This window comes from Lissotriton helveticus, chromosome 2_1, assembly GCF_964261635.1.
Source record: "Lissotriton helveticus chromosome 2_1, aLisHel1.1, whole genome shotgun sequence".
In the NCBI taxonomy this organism is placed as follows: domain Eukaryota; kingdom Metazoa; phylum Chordata; class Amphibia; order Caudata; family Salamandridae; genus Lissotriton; species Lissotriton helveticus.
The window spans coordinates 1,206,644,383-1,206,667,845 of NC_136059.1; positions in this window are offsets into that span (position 1 = coordinate 1,206,644,383).

The following is a 23,463-nucleotide window of genomic DNA, read 5'->3' on the forward strand; positions in this document are numbered from 1 at the left end:
GCGATTGGGTCAGCGGCAGATCCCTCTCCCTTCCCCAACCGGAGCACGTAGTTGTGACGGACGCGTCCCTCCAGGGCTGGGGCGGCCACATGGGCGAGGCGGAGATCAGAGGCCTCTGGTCTCCGGCCGAGGCCCGGCTCCACATCAACCTTTTGGAGTTACGAGCGATTCGTCTAGCACTGAAAGCATTCCTCCCCTCTGTCCGGGGGAGTGTAGTGCAGGTGTTCACGGACAACACCACCGCCATGTGGTACCGCAACAAACACGGCGGGGTAGGGTCGTGGACCCTTTGCCAGGAGGCTCTGCGCCTCTGGCAGTGGCTGGAACGCCAGGGCGTGACCCTGGTGGCACAACACCTGGCAGGTTCTCTGAATGCCAGGGCGGACGAGCTCAGCCGTCTGTGCATGATGGATCACGAATGGCGTCTGAACTCGGACGTGGCGCAAGGCCTCTTTCAGCGATGGGGAGAGCCTTGGTTAGATCTATTCGCCACCGAAGAGAACGCGCAATGTCATCGGTTCTGCGTGTTGGAATTTCCAAGGTAGCACTCGCTCGGAGACGCTTTTCGTCACGAGTGGAGTTGCGGTCTTTTGTACGCCTCTCCGCCTATACCACTTCTGCCCAGAGTGCTGAAGATCAAGCGCGACCGGGCACAAGTCATCCTTGTGGCTCCCGACTGGGCACGAAGAACTATAGTTACTTACCTGTAAACTGTGGTTCTCCAGTATTGGTGTCTTTCATAGATTCACATGCTTGAATATCCCCCGTCGTCGAAGTGGGAGTCCCACGGTACATAAAATAGCAGTCATATATGCATGTATACATGAAAAATATAACTAATAAAAATATACATACATATAGTGCAGTAAATTGTAAATTCTAAAAGTACCATAGAACATAATAGGCCCATTGAAAAGCCTAAGGGAGAACTCACTTTAGTAGCATATCTGAGTCATTATGTGTTGGATCACATTCCAGCCAATCAGGCTGTAGCCTCCTCTAGAACCTTCTCCTCAGAAGCCCAAGTCCTCAGATTTTCGTAGCACAGAGTAAGTAAAAGTGCCTGAGGAGAAAGAGAGCCTCTGAGGGGAGGATGGGAGGGTCGCATGTGAATCTATGAAAGACACCAATACTGGAGAACCACAGTTTACAGGTAAGTAACTATAGTTCTTCTCCAGTATTAGGGGTGTCTTTCATAGATTCACATGCTTGAATAGAGTAGAAAGCAGTAAAAACATCACAGGAGTCATAAAGGTAATACATCAAGCAAAGAAGGTAAATATATATATATATATGGTAATATGCACTAAATACCAAAACATAATTATGAAAAAACCTTTATGACTGGAGGCGGGTAGCAACAGAGGCTCACCTTTACTGGAAAAGATTCCGCAGCACCGCTTGACCCACTGCCGCATCCGCGGCGTCTGTTGATTGCAGGCAGTAGTGCTTAGTAAAAGTATGGCTGCTCGACCAAGTAGCAGCTCTGCAGATCTGGCGTAAGGGTACCCCCGCAAAAAGGGCAGCCGAAGTAGACACTGCTCTAGTTGAATGAGCTCGAACAGGAGCAGGAAGGGGCTTTCTAGCCCGTTGGTGGCAGAAGGATATGATAGAGGAGATCCACCTGGTTATAGTCTGCTTGGTAACAGGTTGTCCTTTGCAAGTTGGACCATATGCCACAAACAATTGATCCGATTTTCTGATAGGTGCAGTTCGTTGAATGTAGAATTTGAGACAACGTTTCAAATCTAATGAATGCAATGACCGCTCAGCTGGAGTTTGCGGAGCAGGAAAGAAAGTCTTCAGAATTACAGGTTCGTTGAGATGAAAGTCACTGGGAACCTTCGGGATGAACTTAGGATTAGTTCGTAATGTCACGGCCTCGTTGGAGAATTTTAGGAAAGGAGGCTGTATGGTAAACGCCTGGATGTCACTGACACGTCTTGAGGACGTTAAGGCGAGTAAGAGAGCAACTTTCCACGTGAGAAATTTAAGAGTTGCCGAGTGAATAGGTTCAAATGGTGGTAGAAGTAGTTGAGACAAGACCAAATTCAAGCGCCAGGCAGGCGGAGGGCGACGGATAGGTGGAAACATCCTAAAAAGGCCCTTGTAAAATTGTTTAATGATCCTTGAAGAACATAAAGATGTGGAACCATCATGGCGGAAACGGGAAATCGCCGCCAGAAACACTTTAAGAGTTGAGTGGGACAGACCTGATTTTGCCAGGGATAAAAAGAAAGGTAAAATTTGTTCAGGTTTTGCAGTCATTGGGTCCAAATCCTTGGTGCGGCACCAGACACAGAAACGTTTCCACTTGAGTTGGTACGTTTTTATGGTGGAGGGTGCGCGAGCCCGCGCTAACACCTCTCTGCAGTCCTTGTCAATAGTTAAACGTGCAAATTCATTGTACTCAGGTTCCAGGCATGGAGTTGAAGGTATGCTGGATCCGGATGACAAATTAGTCCCTGCTGCATCGTGAGGAGGTGCGGCAGAGGATGGAGTGGCAACGGATCGGACTGCGAGAAGAGGAGCAGGTCCGTGAACCATGGACGTCTCGGCCACTTGGGTGCGATCAGGATGATGCGACAAGGTTGGAACCTCATCCTGTGTAACAATCGAGGGATCAGAGGAAGTGGAGGGAAAGCATAGATGAAATCGTTCGACCAATCGATCGAAAATGCATTCCCGCTCGACTCTCTGTGGGGATGCCGACTTGCAAAGCGTGGGCATTTCTTGTTGACAGCAGTCGCGAAAAGATCCATCCGTGGCTGGCCCCACCGCCGGAATATGTACTCGACCGTGGGCTGATTGAGTTCCCACTCGTGATTGTCTGATGATGCTCGGCTGAGAGAATCCGCCAGAACATTGGCCACACCTGGCACGTGAATGGCTGTGAGATGAATTTGACATTGAATCGCCCAATCCCATATTTCTTGTGCTAGTTGAGAAAGTGGAAGAGACCTCGTGCCGCCCTGCTTGTTGAGGTAGTGCATGCTGGTGGTGTTGTCCGTCCTCACCAGCAAAGTGTGTCCCCGCACTAACCTCTGGAAAGATTTGAGGGCTAAGAAAATCGCCAAGAGTTCCAGACGATTGATGTGCCAAGTTCGTTGTATTGCCGTCCACTTCCCTTTCACAGACATGCCGTCGAGATGCGCTCCCCAGCCTTCGAGAGACGCGTCTGTCGTAAGCGTCAGAGTTGGGGGTTCGTCCTGGAATGAACGGCCCGCAGATATGTGTGGAGGGTGAGCCCACCACTCCAGCGCTTTCTGTATGCGAGGTGTTAAAAGGACCTTGTCCTCGAAGGACCCCGACACCTGTTTCCACTGCCTGTCCAGTTCCTCCTGGAGAGTCCTCATGTGCAATCTGCAATTTGGAATGAGGTGGATGCACGAGGAGGCCATGCCAAGGAATGATTTGAACATTCGGACAGAAACGGACAGTTTTGATTGGAGGGAGCGCACCATCATTAACATGCGGTCCTGTCTTTCCTGGGAAACGAACACTTTTCCCTGCCGAGAATCTAGCAAGGCTCCGAGAAAATTTCTCCGTTGCGATGGTTGAAAGTGTGACTTCTGGCAATTGATTGACAGCCCCAAGGCGTGGAAAAGGGAGACGCAAACTTGAGTGTGCTGCTCCGTCTGGTGAAAAGTGCTTGCCTTGATGAGGCAGTCGTCCAGGTATGGGTAAAATTGAATACCTTGGAGACGTAGGAAGGCAGCTACGGGGGCCAAGATTTTGGTAAAAACCCTTGGTGCTGAGCGGAGGCCGAATGGCAGGACTTTGAATTGGAAGTGTAGCTGCCCGACCGTGAAGCGGAGATACTTCCTGTGTCTGGGGTGGATTGGCACATGGAAGTAAGCGTCCTGAAGGTCGATTGTGGAATAGAACTCGCTTGGATTGAGAAAATTCAGAATTTGGATCAGAGTCAACATCTGAAAAGTTTTTGAAATTAGAAATTTGTTTAGAGCTCGTAGATCCAATATTGGACGCCATTCCCCCGACTTCTTCTTGACTAAGAAAAAGCGGGAATAGAACCCCTTGCCGCGTTGACCTTGCGGCACTAGTTCGATGGCTCCTTTTTTGATCATTAAGTTCACCTGGGCCAGAAGGTCCTTGAAATGAGGGGGTGGTGGCCCCGAAGGTGGATGAGTGGGTGGAAATTTTGTGAATTCCAGGGTATGTCCTTTGGATATAACGTCCAGGACCCATTGGTCGGAGGTGATTGTGGACCATTTGTAAAAGTATTTCGAGATGCGACCTCCAAGATGTACGGTCGGCAAAAGGAAGGGTCTGAGGCAGTCACTGCTTTTTGGTGTTTGATCCACCTCTATAAGTGGATTTCCTTTGGTAAGGCCTGGAGGTGGATTGTCGAGTTTGAGATTGATAGGCACCCCGCTGTCTGTTATCGTTGTAGGTGTTGAATGAACGATATTGACTTGAGCCACGAAAAGTAGAGGAGCCTCCGCCTCTACCCCGTGCACCCCGAAAAGGCCGTTTCTTGTATTGTAGGCTCGCCAAGGATTTCGCAGTGTCAGTGTCCTTTTTTATCGCCTCAAGGGCATCATCCACATGTTTGCCAAACAATAATTCACCGTCATACGGTAAATCTAGGACTCTTGCCTGAACTTCAGGACGGAAAGTGGTAGAGCGCAGCCAGCCTTGACGCCTCAAAACTGCAGCCCCCGCCAATTGTCGAAATCCCGTGGAGGAAATATCGAGTGCACAATCAATGATTTCGGAAGAAATCAACTCCCCCTCGTGAATAATCGCCTGTGCTTCTGTCTGGATTGCCTCAGGCAGCTGAGGAATCAATGCAGCAATCTCGGACCACATCTGGCGGTCATAACGGCCCAGTATAGCCAGAGTGTTTGCCGCCCTCACTGTAGTAGCCGCCATGGTCGTGAATTTCTTTCCTATGGAATCCAATTTGCGGCCTTCCTGATCAGGAGGAGACGTGAGTGGCGTTGCAGGATTGCGCGATCTTTTTTGTGCAGCCTGAGTAATTACCGAATCTGCCTTCGGTTGAGACACCAAGCAGGCCGGAGAAGACGCCGGTGCTTTGTATTTCCTGTCCAATCTGGGTAAGACCGCAGGAACAGAATTGGGACGTTCCATCAATTTAAGGCCTTCCTTCCAAATATATTCCACGATTGGTATAGTGTGGGATTGCCTTTGTGAGATGTCTTTAAAGTCATATAGAAAGCAGTCACTTTCATGCTGTTGTTGTTCGACTTTGAGATGAAACCGTTTTGTAGCCCGGATCATCAAATTGTGGAAATGTGCCATGTCCACTGGGGGCGAATGTAGAGGCGAGGTGGGTGGAGTGGAAGGTGTTTGAGCCCTATAATTGTCCCACTCAGCCATGTCGGCGTCATTGTCGTCGTCATCTGTATTGTGAGGATCCGGATCCTCGTCGCCAGTGTCAGGGCGAGCACCATCCGGTGAAGCCGGTGAAACTGGTGTAGGTGCCTGAGGAAGTTGCGGTTGAGGCTGCGGAGGAGGCAGTGGTGCTGGAGAAGCAGGAGTAGAAGAAGGAAACCTGCGGTTATAATCATCCAGCATGTGCTGAAGGTTCATCACCAAGGACAGAGGTATCTGGGTAATAGGCTCAGAAGGCACCGGTTCGGACGTATCAACAGGAAACAAGTCAGTCCCATCTTCGACATTGTCCACCACATCACCCTCGTCACTATATTCCTGGCACTTAATGTTCAAATCCGAAGGACTTGTTGCCTGTGTAAATAATCCTTCCACTTCCGAATCATTTCCGGATTCTTCCTCACCAGACTGGAATAATTTGTCTGGAAGACGAGCGCCACTCCTCACAGGACTCAGTTGGATGAGTGGTATGGTCCGCAAAGAAGAAGCAGTAACCACTGTGTAGATGGAAGCCGTTTTTGGTAGAGGTTGGTGCGACGCCAACGAGCCCATTGGCGTAAATGCGGCACCGTCAGCAACACCCTGAGGCGGGTGCATTGTCGACAACGAGGCCATCGGCGTCGACTTGGACGGAATTTTCTTCGTCGACGAGGATTCCTTGTCCGTCGACGGGCCCGTCGACGGAAGCGGGGCTTTATTCGTCGACGAGAGTGGAGCTTTGGCCGTCGACGACGAAGGCGTCGACGGTGTGAGAGTCGTCGACGAGGCCGTCGACGAGGTAGTGCTGGTCGACGGAGGCGTCGTCGACGGGGGCACCGTCGACGGGCCCGTCGACGGGGTGCTGGGTGGAGGCTTGGTCTTCGTCGACGATGTATGCGCCGATGATGGATGCGTCGACGGCTTCGTCGTCGACGGGGCGCTGAGTGGAGGCTTGGTCTTCGTCGACGGTGTATGCGCCGACGATGGATGCGTCGACGGCTTCGTCGTCGACGGTCTATCCTTGACGGTCGTCGACGAGATCTTCACCACTGAAGAGATGGGTCTCACCTTCGAGGTCGCCGTCGACGAGGTGGTCGTCGTCGACGTAGCGCCGGTGGACATGGAACATGTCGTCGTCGACGTGGAGGTGGTAGAAATGGATTTCGTCGACGCTGAAGACGTCGACGGGCGCGTCGACGAGCCCGTCGACGACCCAAAACCAGATTTCTTACTGGTAGGTAAGGCTTTGGGCGCAGACGTCAGAGAACCAGGTCCCGTAGACGTGCCCTGAAGCGAATCCTGTGGGGAGACAATCCTAGAGGGATCCAACAGTCTACTCTTCTTGAGAAAAGGAGAAGGAACCTCAGTCTCAGCCCCACGCTTCTGAGAGGACTTTGAAGTAAAAGATGACAGGCTCTCTACATCAGAAACCACAGACTCCGAAGTCTTCAACTTCTGTAGCCACAGAAGGAGACGGGCCTCTCTATCTCTCAGAGTCTTAGGAGGGAAAGTGCGACAGTACTTACAGTTTTTCACCTCATGGTCTGGGTAGAGACAGTAAATGCATTTACTGTGTGGATCCTCGTGGAAAAGGCGCAGTTTACCACATGAAGGGCAAGCTTTAAACAGGGATTTCTTGTTTGAAGACATTTTCTTGAAGAAAAAACAGGTAATGTTGAAGAAAACTGAGCAGAGCTCAGGGAGACTCCCTTCACACGACGTGCGGTAGAAAATCTGAGGACTTGGGCTTCTGAGGAGAAGGTTCTAGAGGAGGCTACAGCCTGATTGGCTGGAATGTGATCCAACACATAATGACTCAGATATGCTACTAAAGTGAGTTCTCCCTTAGGCTTTTCAATGGGCCTATTATGTTCTATGGTACTTTTAGAATTTACAATTTACTGCACTATATGTATGTATATTTTTATTAGTTATATTTTTCATGTATACATGCATATATGACTGCTATTTTATGTACCGTGGGACTCCCACTTCGACGACGGGGGATATTCAAGCATGTGAATCTATGAAAGACACCCCTAATACTGGAGAAGGTACTGGTATCCAGAGCTACTCAGTATGTCGGTCGATCCCCCGGTTCGTCTGCCTCTTCAGGAGGACCTACTGTCGCAGCAGCAGGGGGCGGTCCTCCACCGAACCTGTCCAGTCTCCACCTCCATGCTTGGAGATTGAGCGGCGACAGTTGAGGCCATTTGACTTGCCTCCTGAAGTCTGTAATGTCATTCTGGCAGCCAGGCGTCCCTCCACAAAGTCGGTATACGCCTGCAGGTGGAAGATTTGTGGCATGGTGCACAGCAAAGGCTGTGGATCCTCTTGCTGCCCTTCTCTCTGAGGTTCTTCTCTTCCTTCTTTCTCTTGCCCAGCAGGGCTCTGCTCTGGGTGCTATCAAGGGCTACCTTTCTGCCCTTTCAGCCTTTTTGAGGCTGCCTGATCAACCTTCTTTGTTCAAGTCCCCTATTGTAAACAGATTTCAAAAGGGCATCACAAACGCCAGTTCCGGGTGGATGACCAACTCTTTGTTTGTTACGTGGGCGCAAAGAAGGGGAAAGCGGTGCACAAGAGGACCATCTCCCGGTCGATCATCTTGTGTATTCAGGCATGTTACTCCTTGGCTAAGAAAGAGCCTCCTGTTGGATTGCGGGCTCATTCCACCCGAGCCACGGCGACTACAACTGCCCTGGGCCGGGGTGTGCCCTTACAAGACATCTGTCAGGCAGCTACGTGGGCATCACTGCACACGTTTGCGAGACACTACTGCCTGGACAGCCAAGTCCGGAGGGATGGCTTCTTTGGCCGTTCTGTCCTCCAGAACTTTCTGGTGTGATTATTGGTTCGCAGACCCACCACCGGGGTTGGTATTGCTGGGGTATCTATTCTAAGGTAAGGAATCTATCACTAACGTGTCTCTTTCAGATGCACAAGTTACTACTTGTGTAACGATATATCTGTAAGAGACATTAGTTAGTGATAGATTCCTTACCGACCCACCCATCCTCCCCGTTCTGCGAACCGATATCTAGGGTTAGGGTTATCCCCTTTCAGGGCCCTAGTTTCAATGGCACCAGTGTTGGTTTTTAACATGGCTCAGCGCTTCTGGCGCGGAAAAGCTGTGTCTAAGAACTGACGTCAGCACGCAGAGGCGGTGTCTAAGTACTCCGACGACGTCATCACGACGCCGAAGACGGACGCGGAGCCGCAGACGATGCCTACCGAGGCGCAAGGGTACTGCTACGCAAAAATGTCCGGATCCAGTCTGTCGCCTGGGGATATTCTAAGGTAATGAATCTATCACTAACTAATGTCTCTTACAGATATATCGTTACACAAGTAATAACTTGTGCAACAAGCATTTGCAATGCATTAGATTTTACATTAGTGAAATGTAGAGCTATTGGCTTTGCAAATGGAAAAAAATGTGGTGTCCATCTGCATTTTTTTATTTTTATTTATTGACTTTTGTAGCAATTGCGGCACACCACTCTTTAACTTTAGATGTTTAAAGCTAAAGCATGGTGTTCCACCATTGCTACAAGTCAATGAATAGAAAAAGAAATGTGTGCAGCCGCCGTTTTTTCCTTGTTTATTTACCATTGTAGCAATTGTGGCACGCACGCTTTAGCTTTACATGTTTAAAGGTAAAGTGCGGTGTGCTGCCATTGCTATAAGTAATTAGATAGAAAAGAAATGTGGCGTCTACCCGCCTTTATTTTTTTGTTGACTTTTGTAGAAGTGATGGCACGCCGCGCTTTAGCTTTAGATGTTTAAAGCTATTGCCACAAAAGCCAGTGCAGTGTTGTGCAGAGAGGGGTGGAGCATGCTGTAGCGAACAATAAATACAATGTGTTACACTCGATAAAGTTACAAGAATACAAGGCCATTCCCACAAAAGTCAATGCAGTGTGGTGCAGCGGGGTGGGGCATGCCGGAGCAAACAAATACAATGCAATACTGTTAGACCTGGCATCATTGGCGTGAGTCTCCCTTCCATTTTGACGGATTGCCTCCTCTGTTTTGATATGTATTTGCTGGTTTTATGCTTTGGGCACTGTGCCACTGCTAATCAGTACCACAGTGCGAGTGCTCCCTATGTTAAATTGATGTACTAATTGGTTATTCCATGATTGGGTTATTTGATTTATTTGTCAGCCCCTAGTTCAGTGCACTATGGGTGCCCAGGGCTTGTAAATCAAATGCTGCTGGTGGGCTTTCAGCACTGGTTGTGCCACCCAAGGGAGCAGCTTGTAAAGTGCATCTCAGGCCTGCCATTGCAAGGCCTGTTTGCAGTCTAGCACTGCCATGTCGACTTGGCCAAGTGCACCTACTTTCCAGTCCCTAAACCTTCCCTTTGCTTCATATTAGACACCCCTATGGTAGGCCCATGGGCAGGATGCATTGTAAGTATAAGGTAGGACATGCTTTGATGTGTGTAGCATGTTCTAATAGTGAATTACAGCCATTTTCGTTTTTCACTATTGAAGGCTACCTGTTCTCCATAGGCCAGAATGGACAGTTAGATTATTACATTGTTCTAATCCTATCTGACTCAGGGAACATGGTAGAAATTCGAATTTAGTATGCCTGAACTCAGAATAATAAAATACATCTTTTAGTAAAGTTGGTTTTAATATTCTGTGTTTGAAAATGCCACTTTTAGAAAGTAGGTATTTTATTGCCTAACTATCCAGCCCTGCCTCTGCTGGGTTGTGTATTCCTTGTCTGGGTTTGTGAGTGACAGGGCTGGGGGATTCCAGGAAACAGGCTGGGGCAGCCCAGTGGTGAATAGAGGGATCTACATCTAGATGGGAGGGAGGAGTTGCACCTTGGACCTGAATAGGGCTGGGCCTTCCCTCTACAATGCTGGCTCCACCACCTGTGGCTTGTCTGATGTCTCTGCCCTGCACTGTGAAAGGAGAGGAGGAATCATGTCAACAGAGTGCTCCAGAGCTGTATCTTCCCTTCCCTGTGCTGGCTCCACCTCCTGTGGGGTGACTGATGTCTGCCCTGCACAGTGAAAGGAAGAAGAGAGTCATGTAAGCAAAGTGCTCAGTAACTGGTTTGGACTAGGTAGAAGCCTCTCTGCCTTCAGAGAACAAAGGATTTTGGGGTATACATATTGGCACCCTGATCCTAAGAAATTAGATCACTTCTGGACAAGAAACCTTTCTGCCAAGGAGAAGAACCAAGGAAGCTGCAGGACTTGTACTGCCCCTCTGCCAGTGTGCTGTTTGCTGGGTTGGCCTGCAGTGGTTGCTTCATTGCTTCATTGCCAAGGGAAAGGAGAAGGAACTTTGTAAGGACTTTCATCTACAGAATATTCTCCAAGGGCTTGAACTGTGATTGCCTCCTGCTGAAGTCTCAGGGACAAAAGACTTCACCTCCAGTTCCCCACTGAATTTCCTTGCTGGGAATTCTGACTCCAGACACTTGTGTGCCGCTGGGAGCTGGAAGCGTGACCCATCAAGAAGAAGCGTGATGCCGCCGCAGCTGAAATCGTCGCATCGCCGGAGAAGCGAGCCTTCGCCGCATCTCCCTGGGAGCGTGTGTTCATGGAAGCTGCCTGCTGTCGCATCACAGGAGAAGTGTGACGCCATTGTGAGAGTCGCCATCGCATCACTATAGAAGCATGTCGCAGGGCCTTTCGCGACTCCAAAGTACAGAGTTGTCGCAAGGCTGCCAGGGTGTCATCGCATCGCCGCATCAAGGGCGCCATCTTCTCGCATCGCAACCGGATCATCGCATCGCATCAAGGCACCATCTTGCGCACCGCAACGGGCCCGCAGGCCAAGAATCTACGCATCACCTCTGCACCGGTAAGGATCACGACGCATCCCCTACTCTGCGCAAGCATTGAGGCACGACGCATCATCTCCCCCAGATCACGGAATCGACGCATCTCCCCTTTTGCGTGCCTTTTGTTTACTTTGCGTTACGCATCCAGGTACTCTGTTGAGAGCTTTGTTGCATTTATCATCAAATTGAACTAAGCAACTTTAATCATCTTTTAAGTAATCTTAAGTGTAGTATTGTGGATGTTTGTAGTATTGTGGATGTTTGTCGTTTTTGGTCTTGTGTTTAAGTCTGTATAAAGAATACTTATTTTTATAAAACCTGTGCTGTGTCCATCTGTAATTTTTTCACTGTATTACTGTGTATATTCACAAATGCTTAACACAATGCCTCTGGGATAAGCCTGTCTGCTCGTGCCAAGCTACCAAGGGGGTGAGCAGGGGTTATTAAGGAGTGTAATCCCCTTATCCTGACTTAGAAGTAAGGGTCCCTATTTGGACAAAGGTGAATACCATTGCCAACTAGAGACCCCCAGATCTAACATTGGTGGTCAGCGGTGAGGATTTGGGCTTTGCATTTGTGTTTCATATACAGTGATTGGCGTACACTACTAGTGAGTGCACACCAAACGCGACCACATACTTTTTTTTAGAATCTTTTTCCTTGGACTGTTGGTTTGTCCTTAAAACTCCCAATTCTTACTACCATGAGTAAACCAACATCTGATACATCGATGGATCTTGATTTTGAGGAAGAGAGGTTGGAAACCTACACTGTGAAACAGCTCAAGTATCTCTGCAGGAAACTGAAAGTTGCTACACCAGGCATTTCTAAAAAGGAAGACTTCCAAAAGGCGCTGAGGTCCTGGGTAGAAGCAAGAAATGTCCCTGACCTTGTGGTGGAGCCAGTTGGGGATGCAGATATGTAAATTAATAGGCCAGTGTTTCCAGCCAGGAGAGGGTTGCCGACCCCACCTGGCAGCAGTATCTCTTCCAAAAACCTGTCCCCCAGAGAGCTGAAAGAAAGGGAGAGAAATAGGGCACTCAAGCTGCAGTTGGCTAAGCTTAAGATGGAGAGTCAGAGGGAAACAGAGAATAACAGGTTGTCTTTGGAAAGAGAGAGAATGAGAATGGAGCATGAGAGGATGTTGAGGGAGTTGAAGATCAAGGCCAGGGGCTTAGAAATCAATCCCTCTGGTGGCAGTGCATCATCTGTGCCTTCAGAAGGCAGGGTATATATTCCCAAGGATGTCATCAAAGATTTCCACAAAGGTGAAGATATTGGGCAGTGGTTTGCAGCCTATGAGATAGCAATGTTGGCCCACCGGGTCCCTGAGAAGGGTTGGGGAGCGGGGTTGTGGGTTGCTTTTTAACTGAAGGTAGGGATACTTTGTTAGACTTGCCTAGTGATCATAGGATGTTTTATGCCCACATGAAAGAAGCACTGATGACAAGGTATGGGTTAACTCCAGAGCTCTATAGACAGAGGTTCAGGAATTGTAAGAAACTGGAGGGAACCACTTGGGTAGAATGTGTCTTTCTTTTGCAGAGCTATGGATGGTTGGGTGAGGGGTAGCAATGTTGATAATTTTCAAGCGCTCTATGATTTGATTGCTAGGGGGCACTTGTCTGCTAATTGTTATCCAGAGCTACGCCAGCACCTTATTGATAGCAAGTTGACTAACCCTAGAAAGCTTGCTGAAGAGGCGGACCGCTGGGTCAGTACCAGGGGCCACAAGGGTCTTGTGGGAGACTCCGCCAAAGGTCGGCAGGGTCCCCAGCAGAAGAGTGGGGGGACAAGGGTAAACAGAAGGAGTTCCAAAAGGTCCCCAAAGTAATTCCCAAGGGAACCAAGGTAAGGGTTCCCAGCCTCTCCCTGAGAAGAAGTCAGGACCCCCGACAGGTAAACTTGCTCAAAGGGGGCCTGTTACCTGCTTTCAGTGTAAGCAGGTGGGACACTGTTGGTATGATCTCCAGTGTCCCCAAAAGGGTCAGTATATGCCACCCTGTGCTCCACCCACGTCAGATAGCCAGTGTAGCCCTGGGTGGGGAGGAGATGGGTGCCCAAGGTGGGTGGAGTCCCGCAGAAATGTTCCTTGTCTCATTATTAGGAGACTTTGAGATTGTCCCTAGAACTCAGCTGCCTGATAACACTAAAAAATACAGGCAGTGGGTGACCATCAATGGCCATTGAGTGGAGGCTCTGAGAGACACATGCGCAAGTGTGACAGCTGTCAAGTGTCACTTGGTGTCTGAAGAGCAGGTAGTCCTTGATGCATTCTTCCCAGTTGTTGCGGCAGACAACACAGAGAGCCATTGCAAAGTGGCTCAAGTTCCCTTTGAGTGGGGGGAGGGGGGTCTCTGGTACTCTTCAAGTAGCTGTGAGGCCATCCATGCCTGTTGATTGTCTGTTAGGAAATGATATAGAAAGCTCCCCTTGGTCTAAGGTGGAGAGGAAGATGCATTTAGAGATGTTGGGTCTGCCTGAGTGGGCTTGTGTGACCACTCGGTCTATGGCAGCTAAGGGTGTTCAAGAGACCCTGGAGCCTGAAAGTATGGCCCAGGGACCTGCCTTAAAGAGTAGAGGTAGGGGGTGCCGGAAACCAGCCCCCATTGTTCCCACGGTCCAGGAGGAGGCAGACCTTGAGGGGGATGCCCTGGAACCTACAGGGGAGCAAGTTTCCGAACTGGGGAACCTACCTGAGCTGAGCCATTGGCAGCAAGAAGGGGGTCCCTCCAGGGAGGAATTTTGTGAAGAGCAGCAGAAGTGCCCTTTTCTTGTGGATTTGAGGCAACAGGCCACAACCCAGGCAGCATGTGATCAGTCTGGATCACATTGGATCTACTGGGAGAAGGGTCTCCTGTATAGCGAGCCTAAGGTTGCTGAGCCTGGGTCAGCCCATGTGCTGGTGGTACCCCAGTGCTTCAGAGCCTTCCTACTGGGGTTGGCTCATGATGTTCCTTTAGCTGGTCATCTGGGGCAGAACAAAACCTTTGAAAGGCTTGTCTCCCACTTTTATTGGCCCCAGATGCGGAAGAGTTCAGATACTCATTGTAGGACCTGTCAAACTTGCCAGGCAAGTGGGAAAAATGGAAGGAGGCACAAGGCCCCTCTCCAGCCTTTCCCTGTAGTCCGTACCCCCTTTGAACAGGTGGGCATTGACATTGTGGGGCCACTGGACCCCAAGACAGCAATGGTCAAAAAGGTTTATCCTGGTCTTGGTGGACCATGCTACCCGGTACCCGGAACTCATTCCGCTCAGAACAGTGACGGCCCCGTGGTGGGACATGCACTGATGGGGATCTTCTCCTGTGTGGGGGTTCCCCAGAGAGGTAGTGTCTGACCGTGGTCCAAACTTAATTTCTAATTATAGGAAGTCTCTGTGGAAGAAGTGTGGTGTTAGCTACAAGTTCCCCACTCCTTACCACCCAGAAGGTAATGGGCTGGTTGAAAGATTCAACCGGACCCTCAAAGGCCTGATCATGGGTCTTGAGGAACCAATGAGGCGTAAGTAGGACGTCCTGTTGCCATGCCTTCTGTTTGCCTACCGAGAGGTGCCACAAAAGTCTCTAGGGTACAGCCCCTTTGAGCTTTTTTATGGTCACCCAGTAAGAGGACCTTTGAGTTTGGTCAAGGAAGGCTGGGAGCAATCTCCCAGGAAACCTCCCCAGGATGTATATAGTTACATGCTGGCCTTCAGGAACCAGACTTGGCGTTTCAGAGATCTCGCTCAGGCGAATCTGGAAGCCAGCCAGGAGGAAATGAAGTGGGGGTACGATCAGAATGCCACTCTGATTGAGCTTCAGCCTGGACAGAAAGTTTGGGTCATGGCCCCTGTGGAGCCTTGTGTGCTCCAGGATAGATGGACCGGTCCATATTAGGTGGTGGAATGCAAGAGTGATATCACCTATCTGGTGAACTTGCGGTCTCCGAGAAACCGCTTGCGGGTCCTGCATGTTAACCGCCTAAAGCCCCACTTAGAAAGGTCCGAAGTGGGCATGCTCCTAGCGACAGATGATGGAATGGAGGAGGAGACTGAGCCTCTTCCTGACCTGTCTGCAAAAGAGCAAGATGGGTCAGTTTATGGTGTCAGCCTCTCTGCCACACTGACCCCTGATCAGCAGCAAGATTGTCACCAGCTGTTGGGGCAATTCTCTGATCTATTTTCCTTGGTTCGCGGTGTCACAGAGTGGTGCGTCCATGATGTGGACAGTGGAGACAGTCCTCCTGTGAAGCACAAGGCTTACAGAGTGACTGACAAGGTTAGGGCTTACATTAAGGAGGAAATCTCCAAAATGTTTGCTTTAGGGGTCATTGATTCCTCAAACAGTCCTTGGGCCAGCCCAGTGGTCTTGGTCCCAAAGGCTGCCTCACTGGGTGCCACACCTGAACTCCGGTTCTGTGTGGACTACAGAGGGCTCAATTCAGTCACCAGGACTGATGCACACCCCATCCCCAGAGCTGATGAGCTCATTGATCGGTTAGGGGCTGCACGGTACCTCAGCACATTTGATTTGACGTCTGGGTACTGGCAGATCTCCTTGACTGATGGGACTAAGGATAGGTCAGCATTCTCCACACCAGATGGGCACTACCACTTTCGGGTTATGCCTTTTGGGATGAAGAATGCATCTGCCACCTTTCAGAGGTTGGTCTACCAGGTGTTGGCTGGGCTGGAGGATTTCATTGCCGCCTACCTGGATGACATTGCAGTGTTCAGCGCCAATTGGGAAGAACATCTGCAGCACCTCTGGGAAGTGTTGATGGCACTGCGCAAGTCAGGCCTCACAATCAAGGCTAGTAAGTGCCAGATCAGGCAGGGTTCTGTGGTGTACTTGAGTCTCCAGGTAGGAAGTGGCCAGGTGGCGCCCCTACAACCCAAGATTGATACCATCCTGGCATGGGAACCCCCAAAGACTCAGACACAGGTGAGAGCATTTTTAGAACTCACTGGGTACTACAGGAGGTTTGTCAAGGGGTATGGCAACATTGTTGCACCCTTGACTGAGCTGACTTCCAGGAAGCAGCCCAAGAAAGTGAACTGGACTGACACCTGTCAGAAGGCTTTTGACGCCCCGAAGACTGCTATGTGCACAGCACCCGTGCTTAAGGCTCCCCATTTCTCAAAAGAATTCACTGTACAGACAGACGCTTCAGAGCATGGTGTGGGGGCTGTTCTATCGCATATTAATGAAGAAGGTCTAGACCAACCTGTAGCCTTCATCACTAGGAGGTTACTTCCACGGGAACAGAGGTGGAGTGCAATTGAGCCTGAGGCATTTGCTGTGGTCTGGGCGCTGAAGAAGTTGAGACCATACTTGTTTGGGACTCGCTTCCTGGTTCAGACCAACCACAGGCCCCTCAGATGGCTGATGCAGATGAGGGGTGAGAACCCAAAGTTGTTGAGGTGGTCCATTTCCCTTTGGACTTTACGGTGGAACACCGCCCTGGTACAGAACACGCCAACGCTGATGGTCTGTCCAGATTTTTCCACCTTTGTGAAGAGAACGCCAAGGGGAAAGGTAGTTCTCTACACATTTCAGCTGGAGGGGACACGTGTTAGACCTGCCATCATTGGTGTGAGTCTCCCTTCTGTTTTGATGGATTGTCTCCTCTGTTTTGATATGTTTTTGCTGGTGTTATGCTTTGGGCACTGTGCCACTGCTAATCAGTACCACAGTGTGAGTGCTCCCTATGTTAAATTGATGTACTAATTCGTAATTCCATGATTGGGTTATTTGATTTATCTGTCAGCACCTAGTAGAGTGCACCATGGGTGCCCAGGGCTTGTAAATCAAATGCTGCTGGTAGGCTTGCAGCACTGGTTGTGCCACCCACAGGAGCAGCTTGTAAAGTGTCTCATGCCTGCCATTGCAAGGCCTGTGTGCAGTCTAGCACTGCCATGTCGACTTGGCCAAGTGCACCCACTTGCCAGTCCCTAACCCTTCCCTTTGCTTTATATTAGACACCCCTATCGTAGGCTCAAGGGCAGGATGCATTGTAAGTATAAGGTAGGACATGCTCTGATGTGTGTAGCATGTTCTAATCGTGAATTACAGCCATTTTCGTTTTTCACTATTGAAGGCTACCTGTTCTCCATTGGCCAGAATGGGCAGTTGGATTATTACATTCTTATAATCCTATCTGACTCAAGGAACATGGTAGAAATTCGAATTTAGTATGCCTGAACTCAGAAAAATAAAATACATATTTTAATAAAGTTGGTTTTAATATTCTGTGCTTGAAAATGCTACTTTTAGAAAGTAGGTATTTTCTTGCCTAACTATCCAGGCCTGCCTCTGCTAGGTTGTGTATTTCTTGTGTGGGTTTGTGAGTGAGAGGGCTGGGCGATTGCAGGAGACAGGCTGGGGCAGCAAAGTGGTGAATAGAGGGATCTGCATCTAGATGGGAGGGAGGAGTTGCACCTGGGACCTGAATAGGGCTGGGCCTTCCCTCTACAATGCTGACTCCACCTCCTGTGGCTTGTCTGATGTCTCTACCCTGCGCTGTGAAAGGAGAGGAGGAATCATGTCAACAGAGTGCTCCAGAGCTGTATCTTCCCTCCCCTGTGCTGGCTCCACCTCCTGTGGGGCGGCTGATGTCTCTGCCCTGCACAGTTTAAGGAAGAAGAGAGTCATGTAAACAAAGTGCTCAGGAACTGGTTTGGACTAGGCAGAAGCCTCTCTGCCTTCAGAGAACAAAGGATTTTGGGGTATAAATATTGGAACCCTGATCCCAAGAAATTGGATCACTTCTGGACAAGAAACCTTTCTGCCAAGGAGAAGATCCAAGGAAGCTGCAGGAGTTGTACTACCCCTCTGCCAGTGTGCTGTTTGCTGGGTTGGCCTGCAGTGATTGCTTCATTGCCAAGGGAAAGGAGAAGGAACTTTGTAAGGACTTTCATCTACAGAATATTCTCCAAGGGCTTGAACTGTGCTTGCTTCCTACTGAAGTCTCAGGGACAAAAGACTTCACCTCCAGCTCTCCACTGAATTTCCTTGCTGGGAATTCTGACTCCAGACACTTGCGCTTCCAGCTCCTAGCGGCACGCGACACATCAAGAAGAAGCGTGTCGCCGCCGCAGCTGAAATCGTCGCATCGCTGGAGAAGCGAGCCTTCGCCGCATCTCCCTGGAAGCATGTGTTCATCGAAGCTGCCTGCTGTCGCATCACCAGAGAAGCGTGACGCCATCGTGAGAGTCGCTATCGCATCACCGGAGAAGCGTGTCGCAGGGCCTGTCGCGGCTCCAAAGTACAGAGTCGTCGCAAGGCTGCCAGGGCGTCATCACATCGCCGCATCAAGGGCGCCATCTTCTCGCATCGCAACAGGATCATCACATCGCATCAAGGCGCCATCTTGCGCACCGCAACGGGCCCCCAGGCCGAGAATCTACGCATCACCTCCGCACTGGTAAGGATCACGACGCATCCCCTACTCTGCATAAGCATTGAGGCACGACGCATCATCTCCCCCGGATCACGGAACCAATGCATCTCCCCTTTTGCAAGCCTTTTGTTTACTTTGCATTACGCATCCAGGTACTTTGTTGAGAACTTTGTCGCATTTACCATCAACTTGAACTAAGCAACTTTAATCATCTTTTAAGTAATCTTAATTGTAGTATTGTGGATTTTTGTCGTTTGTGGTCTTGTGTTTAAGTCTATATAAAGAATACTTATTTTTATAAAACCTGCGTTGTGTCCATCTGTAGTGTTTTCACTGTATTACTGTGTATATTCACAAATGCCTAACACACTGCCTACGAGATAAGCCTGTCTGCTCGTGCCAAGCTACCAAGGGGGTGAGCAGGGGTTATTAAGGAGTGTAATCCCCTTTTCCTGCAGCGAAAGGGTTTTTTAGGACAAACTCAGTAAGAGTCTGGCGCTCTGCCTGATGTATACGTCTGGCTATGTAGAAAGCTAAGTAATGGTAAGGTGCGTGAAGAGCGAGTGGGGAAGCCCGTAACCACTCAACATGAAAAACATATGAATTTCATAAATCTAGAAAATACAGCATTGCTCTTGCACCCAAAAAACATTAAAGGTTTCGCAGAAGGCGAACCATTAGAGTTGAAAGCACCACAACAGTATCATAAGAAGAACAGATGCAGATTCTTGAGTATGTGTTCCACGACGAGTTGTTTAATCAGTCCACAAAAAGGCCACAATCAGCCGACACGTGTTTCATCGTGTGAGTGTGGTACAACACGACTCTTCAGGGCTTGTGGCTAGCCTGTATGTTTCCAGGTCTAGAAGGGTGGATGTTCAAGAAGGACATCCATCAAGTGTGGACAGAATTCGTTAGATCAAAAAGTGGTTATTCAAGAAAAGGCGGAAGACAAGTGTGTATGCTTCCGATTCAATTTAAAACATCAAGGCGTAGGCTTGTGAAGAGCGTATACTTGATACGTGTGCGTATCAGTCAGTAACCGGGAGGGGATCCTTATGGTAAATACGAGTGCCGACCAGTCTCGGCGTCTCTTTCCGAAGTGTGTTATCCCGCCTCTTGAGTTTCCCGGTCGCCGTTTGCCAAGAACGGACAATCCCCTTTTCCTGACTTAGAAGTAAGGGTCCCTATTTGGACAAAGGTGAATACCATTGCCAACTAGAGACCCTCAGATCTAACAAATACGATCGGTAAAGTTATCAAAATACAATGCATTACATCGGCAGCAGTGCAGGAAGGACGGCGGCAGTGGCGGGAGAGATGGGTTGCGAACAAGGAGGCAAGAGATGACCAACCAAAAAAAAAACGATTGGTTATGTCTGCTGGGAGGGAACCAAGCACACAAAGACGGGACAGATGGACAGTACTGACCAACCAGAGTAAAGGAATTTAGAAAGGCAGGCCAATTAATCAACCAGAAGCGTTGGGCATGTTGAATGCCAAGATCCTGAATACGGTCTCAAAAAGACCGTGCAAGCGCTACTCAAACAAGACCTAAATATTACATAAAATTGGCTCTAAAACAATTCTATACTTATTAAAGAGTACAGATAACTAGAGATCTACAAATAAATGGTAATACCAATGCACTGACTTACATAAAATATTAAGAATACAACATGAGTACATTCATACAATGAGTCCACATACATAAAAAAATCTTCATGTCTGACAGGTCTTTTTATTGCGTAACACAATCGTCCAGTATACTCTTCCAGGCTATTATTTTCATTACCTGTGGAAGAACCACCATCTTTCTCATTATTATCCACACAACTTCTTTCATTACTACCATTCATATTATCACCCACTCTCTCATTCCATTCAAGTAACCATTCCTGTTTGTTTTTTGTATTTATAGAAAAGTTATACTCGGTGAGCACCATTAGCTTCCAACATGGTGTTGGTTCCTCCTGTCAATATTAGAAAGTGTCTGATGATGATCTAGCGAGCCAGTTGGTGAGTAACAGCCAAGCGGTTCATGGGGGTTGCTTAGGTGAGACACTTCCTATATATTATATTTTTATTTTTTGTAAATTCTTTTTGTTAAACGAGCTCATCATACAATACAAGTCAGAACATACTCGCAAGTACATAATCACAATTCAACATGTGTATTACATTGTAAAGCGGTCGATGCACAATTCCTGAATGTCTCAGGGACTGTCTAGCAATACTCCTTTGAGTGTGGGGTGTGAGCCGCCCATTTTCTACACCATTATAGCACACAGTAATCGTTGCAGTACACAGGTGAGTCATGACCCTTATGATGTACCCCTATAATCCTGCTAAGGACTTCATATCTTCTCCCACTTCCTAGGGCACCCTATGATTTTGTAGATTACTTCCTCCGCTGTGTGGCACCAGTTCAAATCAGCCTCCCATTTTGCCACCGACGATGAAAGAGAGACCCTCCACCACGTGCTATATTCCCTTTTGCAACTCTCGCAGCCAATGCTAGTCAGAGCTCAATATGTCAGGGTCAGTCCTCCTCACCCTGAACCATCAAAAGCCATTTAGCATCCATAGGCACCCTCACTGCCAGGACTCTAGACATCGCAGTCACCTCCTGCCAATATTCGTAGATCGCAGGACATTCCCACGGGATGTGATAAAAGGATCCCTCCTGGGCACAACTTCTCGCACATTGTAATGTCTCTACCACCCCATTTTATGTAGGAAAGTGCGTGGGTAGTAAGTATGATGCAGTACTTTAAGCTGTATTATCCGGAACCTGGCTCTGATTGCCAAATATTGGGGACTCTGTAGGGCTTTTACCCATTCCTCTTCATCAATGTAGCCTACATCGACGGTTCAGGCACGACTGAGGAAGCCCAAGGGTCGGGGGAGTTGTTCATTAGTTTTCAATAAATTACTGATGTCCCTTTGTTCGGAATGGGGTCTGCAAGAAACGGGTGTTCTAAGGAGGAGAAATCTGGGAGATCAATGCCCTCCTAAGGGCGTGTCTGAGCCAAAAGTAATGGAGCATCTGAGTGGCAGATAAGTCATATTCCTGACCCAGAATATCAAAAGAAAGAAACGTTCCTCCCCATGTGCTCAATGCCCAACACAAGAATCTCAGTACGTTGGATGCCTCCCCCAGCTGATCGCTATGCCACAGACGAGTCATGTTTGTCAGTCTAAAATGTCAACCCAGAGATCTGTTAGCCTTAGTCCAGCACCTCTCCACAGCCGAAAGGCATACTGAATGGGCTCATAGCTACAGGCTGGCATTGCCGCTCTGTCCACCCTGTAGGTCAGCTCTCCCCAGTCTGTGTAGGCCAGTCATTAATCACTAGGAGTTGTGAGGCCCAATAGTAAATTTTAACATCAGGGATTGCCAACCAAGTGCCATAGAGCCCTCTCTGCAATTTATGTAGGGCAATACGTGATGCACCTCCCTGCCAGAGCAAGGTCTGGATCTCTTGGGCAATTTATTTAAACAGTCCAAACAAACAGTCAGGGCCCTTAGCAGAGGGCAAGGCACTCCTCCCCTGCCCTAAAGCAGACCCACCCGCCCCCAACCAAACACTTCTGCTTTCCCGCAGTGCGAGAAGCAGAAACATAAAATGGTAGTTTTAGCATTTTGTGTTTCTGCTTCGCGCACTGTGAGAAAGCAGTGGAGCAACGCTCCTCCGCCCTAGTGGAGGAGCCGCCCTTGGTAACATCACAAGAAGTGAGTAAGTAAGTAAAGTAAAGTTTTTCATTGCGCAATTAATTAAAATCATTGGAATGTACACACACTAGGATGACCATTACATATTAAGGGTGAAGAGATACACGGAACAGTTAAAAACAAAGAAATTATTAATTAATAAAAAAGACGTACAGTAGTGTCACCAAGAGATGAGGAAAACTCAGGCGGGGTCGGAAATCAGATTAGGGGAATTAATGTCTAGAATAAACTACGAAAACGGGCCGCCAACTGCGGCGAGTCTCCCTCATGCAAGCGTCTAGTGCTTCCTGGCAGGTCCTGATGTTAAGAAAAAGCCAAATAGGACGCAACCAGAAGTTTCTTTGGATTCGAAGTTTTTGGCAAATGCACAGTATGTGGATAAGGTTTTCCTCCTGCTGCTTGCAAAAGTGGCATCAAGACGAAGCCTCTTTCCTGTACCCCCTGGCCAAACTTGTATGCCATCAGCGGGATTAAACCAAAACGAAAGCGCATTAATTGAAGTTTTATGTGAACTTTCATAGGAGCTGCCAGATATGACGGAAAAATGTTCTGGTTGTATAATTTTGAAACCCAGGGGCCATGGAAGAGCTGAGCGACCCGTTGCTCGTCGTGGTCGCTTGATAGAATTTTTGCTTGTTTGGTTAGAAGATTTGTTTTCGCCGCAATGGGCAACGAGGATGACCATATGTCCTTTGCTTTGAGGGATTCTAGACATGATGTCAGATATTTGTTCCACGATGTTTTGTGGTTGCTGAGGACTAACCATAGAACGCTTTTTAAGGAGTGAGGGCTAGCGTGCTTTGTTTTTAAACAATAGTTAATGTAGCGTGCACTCATTATCCATCTCTGGGAAGACAGTCCAAATTCTTTCCGAATTTGGGCATGGGCGGTTGAATTTGGCAGCCGAAAAACCCTACGATAACAGGACGATTGTGCTCTGTCCAACCAATTATTCATTTTGTCCTTGAATATTATTGCACCAAAGGAGATAGTGGGGAGTAATTTTGCGATGATCAGTTTTATTAGTGGTACTAGATTTTTGAGAGTGCAGAGCACTTTTTTTTCTTATAAAGGCCCCTTCTAGACTACGGGCCACGGCCTGCATTTCGGTTGTGTGCACAGAGGGTCTCCCTTTGTGGTCGATCCACATCCCCAGATACTTATAGGTAGTGACA